Source organism: Sarcophilus harrisii, chromosome 4, assembly GCF_902635505.1.
Source record: "Sarcophilus harrisii chromosome 4, mSarHar1.11, whole genome shotgun sequence".
Classification (NCBI taxonomy): domain Eukaryota; kingdom Metazoa; phylum Chordata; class Mammalia; order Dasyuromorphia; family Dasyuridae; genus Sarcophilus; species Sarcophilus harrisii.
The window spans coordinates 368,603,524-368,620,336 of record NC_045429.1 but is presented as its reverse complement, the minus strand read 5'-3'; the positions used below and the strand labels follow the sequence as shown (position 1 = coordinate 368,620,336).

General features: G+C 41.3%; 1 protein-coding gene across 5 annotated transcripts in view; it reads left to right on the top strand.

The window, feature by feature from the left end:
• Window positions 1-2,176: 2,176 nt before the first annotated feature.
• The window catches only part of SIPA1L2 (signal induced proliferation associated 1 like 2), a 252,934-nt gene continuing 238,297 nt past the window's right edge, over window positions 2,177-16,813 (top strand). For 3 of the 5 annotated variants that reach the window (XM_031966909.1, XM_031966910.1, XM_031966912.1), the window contains exon 1: window positions 2,177-2,533. The gene's annotated coding sequence lies outside the window, so the exon portion shown is untranslated. The remainder of the gene's footprint in view (window positions 2,534-16,813) is intronic. The other 2 variants (XM_023502065.2, XM_031966911.1) reach the window with 1 other exon arrangement.

Sequence of the window (16,813 nt, the reverse complement as noted above, 5' to 3'; positions counted from 1 at the left end):
AGAACTCCTAATTTTTGTTTTCAAATACAGGATCCATATCTATTTCACTGTAGCACAGTGTGACTGGGGTTTATGGGTTAAGAGTTTCAGAATTATGACTTTTAAAAACATCCACAGATTTATTTTGAGTTTTTTATTTTAAGCATTTAAAAATATGACAGGTTTAAGGATGGGGTCTTTATGCTTAGGGTATCTTGATTTTTGTTTCTTTGTTTAAAGCATAGTGAATTGGGTAGAACCTAGGAGAAATTTTATAATCCTTATTCTAAAGATGAAAAAAATGGAGAGGTATAAAAGGCCTGTAGTTTACCTAAAGTATATGGATCTACTGCAAGAGTATATAATTAAGACTAGAGGGAAAACAACTCTGTAAGTCAGGGAGAAATCGTATATGTTTTCTTTGTCCAGTGCTGGACTCATGGGGGTCCATGATGAGAGTGTAGAAGGCAGAAGGAGTCCAGGATGCCTTTCATGAAAGATTTAATTAGACTTTTCGTTCATAAGTGGAAAGCTATGGAAGTCAAGAAGGAACCATCATATGCTTGTTAGCAAACAAAGCAGGTGGTGTCCATCACATTCAGCTCACTGCTTCCAGAAAGAATTACTCTTAAATTATGTATCATACAGTGATATATGGTTTTCAAAGGGACATTAGAAATCAATTCCCCCTTTTCAGATGAGGAAACAGAGGGTCAGAAAGCTTAAATGATTTACCTCAAATCCCCAACTAGCTCTCTTGCTTCCCAGACTTCAGATGTGCCCAGTGCAGCACAAGAAATGAGATTCTAACCTCAGACGTAGTCGAAAGATTCTTCTGAGATCAGACCTTTACCTAACTTTTCAGTAACTAATGTTAATATTAACCATTTCATATTGTCGAGCAATCTTTTATACTTAACCTCAATTTCCTACGTGTAATTTAAACTCATTTCCTCTTCCTTTCTCTTCGGAGATAATGATCAAATTCCATCAAATGATAATTCTGTTACAGTATACTAAGAGAAAGATAGGAAGAAAGGAAGAAGACTTGTATTTGAAAGCAGCTCTCTCTACTAAAATCCAAGCAAGGATAGATTGTTGCAGGATGTTCCCACCGCCCAAATTCTCTGAGGCTGTGAAGGAACCCTTGGAGAGCAAACCCTTGTTTGCATGTAACGTTCGCATGCCCCCAAACTGATCTGGAATTGGGCTGACTCTAAGTTCTTCCTGGACTCACTGTGGACTCTTTCACTCCCGGCCAAGCGCTTTGTGGATGCTTTGGCTGGCGCAGGAGGTTTTATTTTTTTGTTTGTTTTGCTTTTGGATAAAGCCGCTAACACTCAGTTTCCGCAAGGACTCGCATACAAAGCGACAGATGGGCAAACGGTTCCAAAGAACTCACAGCAGGTTTCGCTGGGAGTTTTAGGGGGTTGTTCCAGAGAGGCTGCAAAGTCAAAGCAAGGGGCATCAGGGAAGAACCTGGGAACAGAAGCTGCGTGGATGAAGGCACCGCGGAGGAGCTAGCAAAGGCCAGTTAACATACCCACTGATGGGTTCTAACTAGTGCTTGGTGACCCAAATGCAAGGCATGGGGGTTAATATAGGAAGAGAGACGGCGGTCGGGGGGTGGGGGAGGCGGGAGGATGATTTGCAACCTCGGTCTCTAATGTGTTAAACACTGGTTATCTCGTTGGATAGCGGTAGGTAACCAACACCTGGACATTTTGACCCAACAGCTCTTTTTCTGGCTCTTAATCATCCGAGTCCCTTCTTGAAGCACCGCCCTCCTCACCTCAGTCTCCAGGTTGCTTTGTTTTTAAAGCCTACTCCCCCCCCCCCCCCACTCACCCCCGGGGATGTGGGAGTTTCAAGTCGCGGTCCCCGGGGGACGTTCCCCCCATACCAAGGCTCCCCACAACTGCGGGTCGGATAACAGAGTCTGATGCCGGAGGAGAGCCGTGGCGGCGCGTAACAGGGACACCTCCCAATCCCGAGTCGCGGGGTGGTGTTGGGGGCCAAAGGGGGAGGGTTGGGGAAGGAAGGAAGCTGGGCCAATAAGAGAGGGAGCAGAGAATTGGGAGGAAGGCTTTCAGCGGGAGGCGGAGGGAGGTGTTGAGGGAGGGAGCCGAGACTGTGCGTTGCGAGCGGGGGGTGGAGGAGGAGGAGCAGCGGCAGCTGTAAGAGGCGGAGGAGGAGGAGGAGTTCTGTGCGCGCACCCTCCCCTCTCCTCTCCTTCCCCTCCCCGTTTGTCGGACAGCTGAGGAGAACCTAGACGCTGACTGCGATCGCGGCACTGGCTCCCCCGGCCCTGGCGAGAGCGAGGGAGCAACTGCAACTCTGAGAGGCGCGGAAGGAGAGCGGGGCTCCGCGTCGGGTCCTGTCCCGCGGACCTCCTCCCCCCGCCGCAGGGTCTGGCGGGGAGGGGGAGTGTGTGAGCTCGGGGAGCCGGGGCTGGAGTCGGAGCCGAGCCTCGGAGGAGATGGGGAACCCGGGAGACAGGCGGCGGGAGCAGCAGGAGCAGCAGAAGCCTTGTTTCGCTCCGGGGCTGTAGCAGGTACGGAAGGAGCGCGTCTGAAAACCCCTACTCTTGGCGTTGGGGGAGCCGAGCATCCTTGTTTTCGGGTGCGATTCTATGCAGTGGTGCTGAAGACCGGGGAGAAGAGGGGAAAATCCTTGTGATCCAGTAGAAGTGTCCGTGGGATTTGGGGGAAGGGTCGAGAGCGCATCCCGGGGATCGACCCAGGGGTAGCCTTTCCTTAAGGGACTTTGCATTGTGCAAAGGGTAAATGGGGGGTTACGAGGAGAGGTGGGGTGGGTCTTTTTGAGTTAAAATGGGGGGTTGGGCTATTGATGGTGGACCAGAGCCCCGCGCCTGACAGTCCTGGGAGCCAGGGCGCAACTGTGCCGGGGGACCAAGAGTGCCAAAGCAAAGCTTACTGAGTTAGTGTTGTGTCTGCCGGAGGGATGTCTGCGCGCAGACCCCCTGCGGGCGGCAAGACAAGCTGCGTTTGCAGTCGCTCCCTCCCCCTCCCCGCACCCGGCGCCCCCCTTTCAACGAGGAGTAGCTGCACCTTAGGTATTCCTGATGCTTTCTTACCAATCTTTAATAAAAGAGAAGCAGTTTTCATTTCCCCTAAAGTTACTGAGAGAAAGGTGGTCCTTTTGTGGGTGACATCTACTGGGTAAATTTATTTGCGTCCACACGGAATCTTTTTGCCATCTTTAAAAAGGAAATTGGCAGATTTCTTTTTTTACCTTTCTTCTTGTCCCTTGCGGGTTACTGGATTAATTTACTGAAGGTTTATTTCCTTTCAAAGACGAGAGAGAGGGAATGCACTTTGTATCTAACAGGGATCCCAGCCCCCTCCCCCTACTTGGAACAGAGTAAGTCCCCCACGAATACAGGAATATAAGGATCTTAAATTTTAGTCAGTGCGCACTTTCTTCCCTCCTCTCGTGTTCTCACCCTTCCCTTGCCCCGCCACTCCCTCCTGATGCCTTTGATCTTGTTCAGGTCTTAATTACATTTTAAAAGGTAGGTAGGACCTTAATCCGTGTATCTTGGGGAATACTGCCATTGTACATTTCATTCATTTCCAAAATTCTTGAACAGCCAAAGAGAATCAATTTGGATTCTTTGTAACTATCATTGAGGGGAGGCTTCCTGGGTGAAGATTATTTTCATTATCCCTCTTTGGCTGAGATTTGCCAACATTAACCTGTCTCTGTTAATATTATCCAAGAGAACTACCCCAAATGTGACTATTTTAAAAGCCAAATGGACCAGTGAATGCTACGCAGGGAAATCACATTTTGGTGAAACTGAACTTTGAACGTTACCTTTTAATTCAGTGTCTGTTGTTGGGGGGTAAGATTTATAAAAATTAATCATTGGTACTGGTTTGCTTACAAAGTTTGACAACATTTGTCCGAATTTTGCCTCTTTGCTCTTTTGTTTGCAATTTTCATTTCTTAACATTAACACTAGATGGCTTTCTTATATCAGTCATTTGCCGAATGTGGTGGTTTCAGAGTTGTCTGTGACTGCTGCCTAGTGTTCATTTCACAATTCCTTTAATTCTTTAGGAAGGAATAGAAGACTGTTGCTTGATGTGACATATTTATACTGTCTAGCCTAATGTCTTTGAAAGGTTAAAGTGTGATCTCAGGCATCCCTACCATCCTTTAAAATTATTCTTAAGTAGAAACTTGGGCACCATATTTAGTAAGATGTTTAATATAGTTTAGGATTTTTAGTGTTTCTATTTAGGGAGATTCTATCTGGGAGATAGTGGTAATAAATAGTTTTCTTTTTTTCTGACAAGGAAAAATCAGTTTGAGTTGACTGCTGGATGTGCTTATTGAAAAGAAGGATTAGAAAGGTGGACTCTGTTGGGTAGCTTTGTTTGTTCATGGGAAACTGTGGTCCCTGAGTTTTTGCATATAAATAGCTTATACTGTTCTCAGAGAGTCTATGATCTGGAAGAGATTTTGCTATGATACATATTGGGGACAGAAGTATCTTTGCTTTAAGTCTCACAGAGTAATACTTTGACTTTTATTTTGAAAATTGATTCCCCTTTTTGAATTATACAGTGAATCATAAATGGACATTTAGGCAGAGATAGGCTGTCCCTGTTACTATTTTGAAATACTAGTTGCCCCAAGCAAAACCCAAGCTATTTTCCTGAATTTTCTTTAGCTTTATTGTGCCTAAGAGGTAGGTTTAGCAGGTACTGGAAGGCATAGATGTAACATAAAGACTGTTTTTTGACTGAAGGCCTGTTTAACAAATAACCTTTTGATTTTGGTCAGGGGTTATGTGTATAGAGATGCTTTCAGTAACTGAAACAAAACTGCGTAGCATCTGTGTGAAGTAGGGAGCAAAGCAGGCCTTCATTTTTGTCAGTTCCCACAAACCACCCATAGATGAAGGGAACCTAACCTGGATCAGAAATGAGAGCAAGTATTAAACAAGTTAATCAGCAATTTAGAAATTTATGTTATAGGATCAGAGAGCTAGAGCTGGAAAGACTGTCCAGTCCAGTCTTCTTAGTTTTCAGAGGAAAAAACTGAGATCTGAGATGAATGACCAAGGTCATGAAAACCTCAGGGTAAGATTTGAATATAGGACTCCATATAGGTGACAGTAGATAGGACTTCAGGTCTGGACAATAGAAGACTCATATTCCTGAGTTCAAATCCAGCCTCAGACACTTAGTGGCTTCGTGACCCTGGTCAGGTCACTTCATCCTGTTTACCTCAGTTTCCTCATTTGTAAAATGAACTGGAGAAGGAAATAGCAAATCAGTCCAGTGTCTTTGCCAGAAAGAATCAGATAGGACTGAGCAACAACTTGACCATATAGCTAGTACTTCATTAACTGTACCATGCTGTATCTGCAGGCCTGGAAGCAAGGGCTGTGAATTAAGCAAAAAAGCCTCTGTACTTTTGACTACAAGGTATAAAAATGGGACTTTGTCCTGTAGGTAGGTCATTTAAATTTAAATTAAAATAGTGGATGGATCCTTTAAAGATTTAAGAATCAGGAAGACTTGGATTCCTGTCCCACCAAAGTCATCTATTAGCTGTAGGATGCTTTTTTTTTGGTTTGTTTCCTCATCCACAAAATGAGTGGGTTGAATTTAATATCTAAGCTCCTTATCAACTTTAAAAAAAAATCTAATTATCAATTTTCAGCTTTAAGTTTATAGACTATAGACTTTAAGTTTATACATAGATATAAAGTTAGTCAGTAAGTATTTGTTAAGTGCCTACTGTGTGCCAGGCATTATCCTAATTACTGTGGATACAAAGAAAGGTAAGAGGGCTCCCTGCCCTTAAAGAGTTTACAGTCTGAAGAGAAACACCACAGAGAGACCACTATGTAAAGAAAAGCTATGGGCAGAATAAGGAAGAAATAACCAACGGAGGGAAGGCACCAGAATTAAGAGTAATTGGGAAAGGGTTTTCTGAAGATGGTAAGCTTTTAGTGGGGGAGGGTAGTGGGGGGGTTAGTGCAAATGATGACCCAGCTCTTAGGATCATTATCCTGGAACTCCAAAGGAGTTAGGGGACTTGTTATAGTGAGTTTTCATTTTAACACTGGGAGGCTTAGTTTAAAACACTTATGTAAGCATCTGCATGCAAGGTCTTGAAGTGGAGGATCTAAAGTAAACCATCTCAGTGGCAGGAGAGTGGAGGAAGGAGGAAGGAATCCCAGGAAAGGATGCATCTGGAGTAATGGACCCCAGAGTGCACTGGGTCTTCACAAAGCCGGGCTGGAGGTCTTCAGAAACCTAGTTGTCTTTCATATCTGAAAAGGCTTCGTGGGGCCTCCTGACCTGAGAAGGGCCTGCAGTTCTGGCTCTTGAGATTGCTTTGTCCTTGATGGTGTCCCTGGCACGGAGATGCTGGGGGAGCACAAGAGCTGAGAGGTTTCCAGGGGTCCACAGCAAAGGTAGACCTCTGTATTGTGGCTCTCTTGGAAATTTCTAAGAAACTAGAAAGTGGGAGCTGTTTGGGAGAGCTGCAGCTTATTGAATCAGAGTTTTGTCAACACCTGTCCTCCTTGAGCTCATCTCCCTCGAGCCTCAGGGTAAGGGAAGTGAAGCCAGTGAGTCATTTAGGAAATCTGCCTGTTCATGAAAGTGTCATGCTAGCGAGCCACTCTGCAAAGGGGCACTGGTCCTGTTTGGTAATCCGAACTGGCTTCAAAGGCCTCTGGTTGGTTGGGTAAGCAAGACTGGTTTAAAGAAAGTTCTCTTTATTACTTGTTTGGGGAAAACATGGTGAGTGGGAATGTATACAAACTCCCTCATGAGTCTAGAATGCCTGATACTGTGTTCAGGAACTTTACTTCCTTGAAGGCAAAGATATACTTCAGGACTTTGGACTTGGATTATTTTTCTTTTTAATTTTATTTTTATAATACACATTGCTTTATGGATCATGTTGGGAGAGAAAAATCAGAACAAAAGAGAAAAAATAGAAAAAAGTGAACATAGCATGTGTTGATTTACATTCAATCTCCATAGTTCTTTTTCTGGATGCAGATGGTGTTTTCTATCCAAAGTTTATTGGATTGCTTTGGATTCTTCTTCTTCTTTTTCTTTTTCTCCTCCTCCTCCTCCTCCTCCTCCTCCTCCTCCTTCTACTTTTCCTTATTTTCTTCTTCTTTTTCTTCTCTTCCTCCTCCTTTTTTCTTCTTTTTTTCCTCCTCATTTTTTCTTCTTCTCTTCCTCCTCCTCCTCCTCCTCCTCCTCCCTTTCTTTCTCCTCCTCCTTTCTTCTTGTTCTTCTTCCTGTTGAATATTTGTATTAATGAGGATGCTATTATGATGCTGTCTAGTTACTTATTAGGACTCCAGATAAAATTGAAATACAGTATCGAAACCATGAAACTTTATAAAAAGAGTTTGACTCCTCATAGGAGATAACAGTATTCTTGCTTGTGTGGAAGAGTGAGAAGACAATGCACGGCCTCAATAATGTTATAACACATGTAAAGTACTTTGCAAACCTCAGATAAATGGTATTAAGTACCTACTGTGTATCAGGCATTGTATTAATCATTGGGGATACAAGAAAGGCAAAAGAAGGTCCCTGTCCTCCAGGAGTTTACAGTCTGATGGAAGAGACTGAAAGCAGGCCATTGTGTACAGACCAGGATAAGGAAGAAATGACTAGCTGAAGGAAGTCACCAGAATTAAGAGGGATGGGGAAAGGCCTTGAGCGGTGAGGAAGAGGAGTAGGTCTGAGAGCTTAAACTCTTGAGCAGGTCATTGCCTCTCAGTAAGTACCTCAGTACCATGCATAAGCTCACAGAGAGCAGGAAAAGCGCCCCTACTTGAACCCCATCATTTTAAAGAGGAGGCCCAAGGTTGGTGGATGAACCTCTCCATGGCAGGAGAGGGGGGGGGGGAATAGGGCAGTGAGAGGGTCAAGCCATATTCCCATTAAGGTATCTTTTCTAGTTTTGTTTTAGTCTGTGGGATACAGCAAAGTCAGTGTTTTGAAGCCATGAGAAAAATATATAATAACTGCTACCTTTTAGATAGTACTTCACATAGGGTATCCTTTTTGATGGTCAAAAGAAATCTGGGAGGTTCTGATGTTCAATTGCTTCTTAGAGGCAGCTCTAAAGTGGTAGGGTACAAAGCTTCTTAAATTATGGGTATGTAACTGAATATGGGGATCATGAAAAATTTGGCAGGAGAAAACAATCAAATATTCTACCAAGATCTAATTCTTTATGCAAAAATAAATGAGCACAGCCATCTCATTAGTATGCAGATTTGCTTTCATCCTTAATAAATGGTAACATTATGAGTATACCAAAGAATTGTTTCATAATATATTTCTTCATGATCTATAATCAGTAAATTTTTGATTTATATATCTAGTGTATATACCTATATAGCCTGGGTCAAGGAAAAATTTCTTGGGCAAAAAGGAGTTAGGAGTGGAAAAAGTTTAGGAAGCCCTGGTATAGTGGATAGAATACCTGGCTTAGATTCAGGAAGATCTGAGTTCAAATGTGGCCTTAGCTATTAATTAGCTGTGTGATACTGGGTAAGTTATTTAATCTCTGCCTCAGAGATGGAGATGATAATTATATCTACTTAGGATTGTTATGAGGATAAAATGAGATATTATTCATAAAGTTCTTTGTAAGCCCTAAGTGTTGCAGAAATGTTAGCTAAAAATTTCCCATTTTTACAGATGAGAAAATTGAGGATCACAAAATTGAAGTGATTTACCTAGTGTGATCCACCTATTATTATCTGAGGTGCGGTGTGAATACCAGACTTTCAGACTTGATTTAGCATTTGATAGGATAGAGTAGGCCATTCCACCTGACTAGTGAGGTAGCTCTTATTCTTCCCTTTTGCTTAGAGACTTCAACTAAAATTGATAATGTGGTTTGGTAATTCATTATAATTCCAGCCATTGTATTTTTCCTCTTCTCCTATTTCTTACGCAGACCCTGTGGTTTTCAGTTAAAATAAAATTCGGCGAGGATCCCATTTTAAGGAGGAATAACAAGGTGATATAAACGAAGTGTCAGAAGTTCAGAGAGAAATTCATCTGATCCCTTTCCTAACTTGATTTATAGACTTGCAATCACACACATAAAAAAAAAAAAAGACTGAAGTCTGAAGGAGCCAAATTTGACCCACTTCTGGAATTCCTCCGTGGTGGATCGACTGAATATGAGATTTCACATTAAGCTCAACTAAATCCCTAGATGTTTTCCATAGACTGCCCTCCGTATGGAAGCTGAGTGGTGGAAGAGAAGACAGACCGAAGTTGTCAGTTGAATGTAGCTGAATATAGGCTTTGTTTAAATATTTATGGCATTTTAAAATGGGGTCCTGAAATTAATATGTACAATACCTGGCAAGAATGCAGTGCAGTATTGCTTAAACAGGCCTGTTCTTTTGCTTTATATTATAAAGTTAAAATTGCATTGAAAGAAGAAAGATTTAAGATTCAGTTTTTTTCCCCTAACTCTTGAGTGTCAGCATCATACAACTTCTCTTTGGTTATTGTAATAACCTCCTGTTGGGGCCCAGTGATTTTTTTTTTCTCAGTTACAGGTCAGTTCTGCATTTTATTTTTCCTTTCTGGTATTGCTTTGATTCCTTCTGGCTCAGCTCTTGAAGTCCCTACTTTTTCTTCTCTTTAGTTAGGAACTTAAATTCTCAATTATAAATAGAGTGTGACCAAGTGCTTTAACCAATTGAAACAGGCTTCCTCTCACACCTAATTAAAATGCCTTGGATTTCTATAGGTTTATGCCATGTTAGTGCCTTATTCACATCTCTTGTTGACCCAGGGGTATCAGGACTTAGAAAAGTTTACTGTTAAATATTTTAAGAGGAAATATCATTAATACCTTGATAATGTGATTATATCATAAAATTTAAACTTTTCCAGGAAAAAAGGTTGTAATTTTAGGGAAATTTTTGAAACAATATCTATAACTGGTTTCTTTCTTCTTCCTCTTCTTATGTTAGTGTGTGGCTATTTGTTTCGCATATTGTTGGACTTAATAGCTTTGAAAAATTAGGAGCAACTTAAAGTAAAGAGGATGGAGGGGTAAAACTGTTCATTCCATTTCTTCCATATGGAGGAGTCACCACCCCCCCCCCACCCCTGTGGATTTAAGGACCTTTAAGAAGAAAGTATCTGACCACACTGGACCGTGATGTTGTTCAAGGAGGTCTGAACTTTTCAAATTCAAATTCTAATTGGTTAATAGAATCTTTGAGTGAGACTTTGCTTCATTTTCAAAAAGGTCCCCTTGGATGGCATCCACTCCTTCATTTTTCTCAGCATGTCACTTGGCCACTGAGAATAGGGATTATATATTGTAGGACTGTGGGGCTATAATAGAAGAGATAATTTATATTTGCTCTCTTTTTGAAAATAGCTTGGAGGTGAAACCTGTAGGTTTTTTGGCCGATTTATTTAGTTGCTTTGTACTTCATGGGGTAAATTTTCAGCAAAGAGCTCTTAGTCTCATTTTTTCTATTTTCCTTTTTTCCCCTCTTCCCAAGTTTTCTTTTTATTACCAGGTGCTAGAAGAAAATTCCTTCTCCTTTAGATTGGAACCTTCTTCCTCCCCAAATCAGTGCAGCCCATATTACTTTTAACAAAGTAATTGCATCAATGAAATAGTAGTAAAGTCTAAATCAAGATGAAACTTGTGGCATTTTTACAGTCAAGAGGAAGAATTCAACAACAAAAAAGTATGCAGTAGTTGGATAGTTAATTAAAGCAGAGTAACTTTTTCCGGTTCTCCTCCAAAAGCAAACACTTCACCTGCCTTCTCTCCTCCCCAGAAAGGCTTGTGAATCAGCGGGTGTTCTGGAGGAGCTGCCCCACTGCCCCTGAATGCATTGCCAGGTGGTTTAATTAGGTAGCACATCACACTTGCTTCTCTGACCTAGGTGAACAGTCTTACTAATATATATACCATTGGTCTGCTGTGAGGATCAGATGTGAGATGGGGGCTGTCATAAACCCACCACTGTTATTAGAAAAACCATTCCAGATGTGAGCAGCCGCAATATATTTGTGTATAGAAATACAACAGGTATTTCTTGTGAAGCTTGAGACTCACTGTCTCATATACCATTTTATATTATTGTCCCTTCCACATTTTCTTTCCCCATTGAGATTTTGAGATATTGAAGGATGGCAAATGGGGATTGTTTGGAAGATTTGTGGAAACTGCAGAAAACAGGTGAAGACCTGAGGTGATACAGAAAAATGGCAAACTCAGAAGTATACTATACCATACCATAATACCATAATTATTCAGATTTTTCTCTGGTATGAAGGGAGGTCCAAAAAATTTTACATGGATTTTGCTGTGCCCCTAACTTCAATGACATAAAAGCAATAACTGTAGTTTCTTTTTACTGTCTGACTTTTTTTTTTCTTATGAATCAGCCATTAATACCACTTTTCTTTCCCCACCATTGTTGATTACTTCATGTTTTTCCTTCATTATCTAAAAAATAATTTGTTTAGTCTTTTGGTATAGAGCTTGCAAATGACTTGTAAGAAGGTTTTCCAGGTTCATTGTTATCTGATCTTAAAGTGGTATTGAGGCCCTTGGTAAAGCAATCTCTAAACCAGAAACCTGAGTGTTGCATAATTAGGTGCTATAGTTACATGGAAAGATAAGTATTAGATTGAAGTAAATGGTAACATGTTACCAGGGATGATGGATGGTATAAAAGACATCTGGGGGCTATAAGATTTGCATTGACTGGTGCATTCCCTTCCCTTCCCCCTCTGCTTCTCTTCTAAGCCCCCAAATTTTAGAAGAGGAATGAACAGGAATCTCACAAGATAAAATGTTCTGAGGAGAGTGTAATTTGCAATAGCAGAATTGTCTCATTCACCGACAGCTCGTGGACCTGCGAGTCACTTAACATCCTGGGCCATGGTTAGGTGAATTAAGGAGCTTGAACTAGATGACCACTGAGAGATCATCCAGCTCTATATTTAGGATCCTGTGATATTAGAAAGGATCCTATAATAGAGCACTATCCTCTAAGAGTCATATCCTTGAACTTGCCAGCTGGAGAGCACTTGAGGAGCTAAGGCTGCTAGTCAGCAGGGCGTGAGGAATGGGAGACCCTGCTGCGCTAGGGAGCCCCAGAGACGAGCCAGGGATCTTCCAGGAGGGTGTGGACGTCTCAGCTTTCAGATCTGGCTCAGTCTTTGGATTTGGCTTGGTTCAAGGCAGTCTAGGCAGAAATGAAGAGTCGCCAGCCCCTTCCAAGTCCTGACCTTATTCTGATAAAATAAGTATTTCTGAGTCTGTTTCCAGATCCTATGAACAATTAAGTTCAGCCTAAGATCATTAAAAACAAAACACTTGATAATGTTTTACAGAAATTATCTCCATTGCTTTTTTAACTGAGGATTGTAAAGCATATTGAATATAACTTTTATATCTAACTTTCTATATTTGATTTAGAGATATAAATTTGATTTATAGAAACATATGGTGATAATTATAATATGATAATAAGGGAATTATTTCCTGAAGTTGTTGACTGCTTTTATTTGTATAGTACAGGCACTTAATAGATGCTTAATAGTATTACCAATAAAATAATAACTAGCTAGTATGTGTGTGTGTGTAATGTGTCACTTTAAGCTTTGGAAATAAGCTTTATAAAGTATTCCATTTTATCCTCACAACAACCCTAGGAGATATATGCTATTATTACTCCCATTTTACAGATAAAGATACCTGATCACAGAGTGGCTTAAGTGACTTGCTTTGGGTCACAGCTAGGAAATTTCTTAAGTTTGCATTTGAACTCAGATCTAATGCTAACTTTCAGGATTTGTAATTGTTTTTGCTATATGTTTAAATTTATGTAGTAGGTCATAATTCTCTGTGTGTGTGTATATATATGTAACAAAACAAATTATATGTGTGTGTATATATACATACATTTAATTTTTGTTGTTTCATATACATATGCCTATACACACATATATCTAATTTTTGTTGTTTGTTATTTTGTTGTTTTTCCAAGATGATCTTGGTGACTCTTCCAGAACCTGGTCAAGGAGAAGAGAGATGGTGACAGATGGCTCTGCCTGTTGTAGTAATGATGATGTTACAGGAAATACCTTCTGAAGTTTATATTCCAAAAGTTTCCTGGAAGGCAGCCCTCTGAAGTAGAGATAATGCTGTATGTTGGTTAGGTACAGAGATAGGCTTCTGTCCTTTAAATTGGTATAGCAGAAAAAACTTTCTTGGCAGTGAAAACCCTGGAAAAGCAAATGGGGAAGAGAAAGATGAGACTTGTGATTTCATTGCTACAGCAAACTCCTGCTTGAAGCCACCAGGGCAGGCTGTCGAAGAAAGTTCCTTAAGAATTCTGCAAAATTAAATCATTTGCTCAGGGTTATACGGGCAGTCTGTGTCAGAGAATGAACTTGAATCCTGATTTTCTTGGCTTTCAAATCATTTCCTTGTCCACTATTCCATGCTGCTTGTCAATTGTCCCAATACTAATAATTAATAAAAAACTAATAAAATGGAATGATGTTTAACATTTATCCGTACTGTCAGATTTTTGAGGAAAAGCCTGTTATTTATGTGTTAATTCTAAAGGGGACTTAACTTTTAAGTCAAAATGGATGACACTTAGTATTTCTTTTTTATGATAATTTATTCATTATTTACTTTTCTCAAAAGTTGATAACTTTCCCCTATCAGTAGGACTTTTTTGTATTTTTGAGCCACTGTTGAGCTCCATGACAGATCTGATCCAAAAATGGAACGAAGACAGATGTTCCTAATGTAAGTAGCCACAACCAGAAGGGGAAAACGAATCATAAAATCATAAAATGTCAAAAGCTGGACCATAGAGGTCATTTAGGCTAATCCTCCTTATCTTACAGATAAACCTTTAACGTTTCTCGTTTCCTTAAGTGCCTTCTTCCAGGACTGGGAGCCCGTAGTATTCGAACCCAGACCTGAAGCCAGGATCCGATGGGACATTCATGAGGGGCCTGCCGCGGGCCGAGCACAGAGCCGGCCTTGGGGGCGCGTTCTCCTTCCCAGGGCTAGGGGATGAGTCAGGCCGGACGAAGCTCTCGGCTGTGTGCGCTCCCTCGGAGCCCTGACCTGGGCGGGCCGGGGATGCTCCCCGCGCGTGGTTAGCGCTGCGGCTCCAGCTTCGGGGAGGATGGAGGGAGGAGTTCCTGCCCGCCAGACAGCCCTGGATGACTGATTCCACCGCGAGGCCGCCTCGCTGAGGAAGCCTCTGAGCCTCTCCGCACTCCCTTAATGGGGGTTTGACGGAGTTCCAGACGTAGCGGGCTCTTCCCACTCCAGCTCATTAGAGAATGTTTGCGTCCCTGCTGGAGAGAGGGGGAGTGCGTGCAGATGCAAGCCCGGGGAGGGGTTAACTCGGGGCAGGTGGCGAGCCAGGTAGGAGAGCGCTCTGAGAGAGGGAGAGGAGGGGGCGTCCCGACGCTTCTCTGCCTGCCCCACGGCTCATTAGGAGACAGTGGGCTGGCCGCTTGTTGGAGGGATGGGGAAGCTCGCGATGGTCAGGAAGTGGGGAAGAGAAATGCTCATTTTAAACCTAGGGATACTTGTGGGATATTAACAAGTTGATGGTAGTAGCAACTTGGATTGTATGATGTATCTATTTTTAAAGACGGCAGGGTTTGGTTTTGTTTTAGGCGATTGAGGTTAAGTGACTTGCTCAGGGTCACACAGTTTGGAAGTGATAAGTGTCTGAGATCACATTTGAACTCAGGTCCTTCTGACTTACGGGCTAGTAGTGCTTTATCCACTGCGCTGTCCCATAAAAACAGCATTTTTAAAGCCTCCCTGATAATAATTTTTTAAAAATCAGGATAAAACATCTCGATGATAATTTTTTTTTCATGTTTTCCTTACAAGAGCCCTGTGAAGCAAGCAGGAATGATTATCCACGTTTGAAGAATTAGAAACTGAGGCACAAGGAAGTTGTGACTGACTTAGGGTCACAAGGCTAGTTAAAAAAACTGAACTTCGTCGGCAGTTTTCCAATGACTCCTAAATGAGCATCTTGTCTTATAGACAGTGTCTCTTTGCGTTTCTTGTTTAGAAAGACCACAGCGCTGAGTTCCCTTGTGAGTTCCTTAAGCAGAACTTACCACATTGGTTCCAATTCTATATAACTAACTTCATTGTCATTTTTTGCCAGTGACTCATAAATGAATATCTTGTTTTATAGACGATGTTGGTTTGCATTTGTACTATAGAAAGACTATATCACTGATTTCCCTAGTGAGTTCCTTAAGTAGAAAATACCAGATAGGTACCAATTTTATATTCCTAGACCACTGTTATAATCTAAACTTTTCAGACATCCATCTATCTGAAATCCACATATATGTGACATACATCATACCCTATCAGCGCCAGTTCTAGATCCATGGCCATATTTTAAATTTTTCTGGCGTCTATCTGTAGATATAAAACACATATATAATATAGAACAGATGTGTATAACCTCTTTAACATTTATACAGAACATACATTTTTCTATACCTCCACTTATTTCTCTCTCTCTCTCTGTCTCTCTGTGTCTCTGTCTCTCTATCTCTCTTGTGTGTGTGTCTCTGTCTCTCTCTCTGTTTCTCTGTCTCTCTCTGTGTCTCTCTGTCTATCTCTCTCTGTGTGTGTCTCTGTCTCTGTCTCTCTCTCTTTCTCTGTGCGTGTGTGTGTGTGTCTCTGTCTCTCTCTCTCTCTCTCTTTCTCTCTCTCTCTCCTTTCCCTCTCTCCACTTGCAGCTGGATCTCCCTAGCTCACCTGGGCTGTAAGTACCTTGACCAACTTACATGTTCTATCCCAGTACTTATCCACAAGGAAGCTATTTTTAACTTATGGGAAACTTTCTAAAAAACATCATCTTAGGTTAATATGATAATTCTTGGTGTTTCTCTCTCTACAGCAGAGTTTATTTCTGAAAGAATGTAAAGTTGGCACCGTGTACTCTGTGAAATAAAGGAGGAAAAGGGAAGGGACCCCGCATGGCAGTCAAGATGAAGAACTTAGTGCATTGTACACCATAAACTTTGTACCAGTTAGCATCACCTCAAAGGACTTGGTGGCTCTTGATTGCTGAGAGCCTCACCATATTGATTGCTAGACTTAAGGTGGACACCTGTTTTTGACTTTAGCTTTATGGCAGACTCCTAAGCTAAAATGTAGCTTTTTCAGCAGCAGGGTCGAGCTGGTGGTAAATATTTAACAAATGGATTTCTGGGGGGAAAAAGATGCATACCTAACATACTTTTAAGTTCAATCAGCATTATTACATTTTTTTTCTCCATCACTTTCTTAAATCTAGAAAGTTAACAAAACAAATCTAATTTTGTGCCACTTGCCAGTTTGTGAGGTGTGAATGCTCTCACTGAAAATTTAACAATTGGCTCTGGAGAGTCAAGCTGACCTCAGCACACAGAGCATGGACAAAGACAAGGCAAACATAGATTTTTGGAAGGTTTTATCTTATCACAAAATCATAGGATTTGTGAATTATTTGAAATTTTGTAATTTGTGATGAGTTAGCAAATTTTCTGATTAAATCAGGTTATGTATTGGGATAACCAAGTGTAAAGGACATTCTTACCCAGTACTTGAACAGAGAACTACTTTTTTAGCTTTTGAGATGCTGCCAAGAATAAAAAAAACTGTAAGAGGAAAACAATTTTTGTTTTGCACTTTATGCTTTGCTCTATTTGCATAATCTTTGTTTAAGTGAGTTGGATGTGAATCCCTAAATAAATTC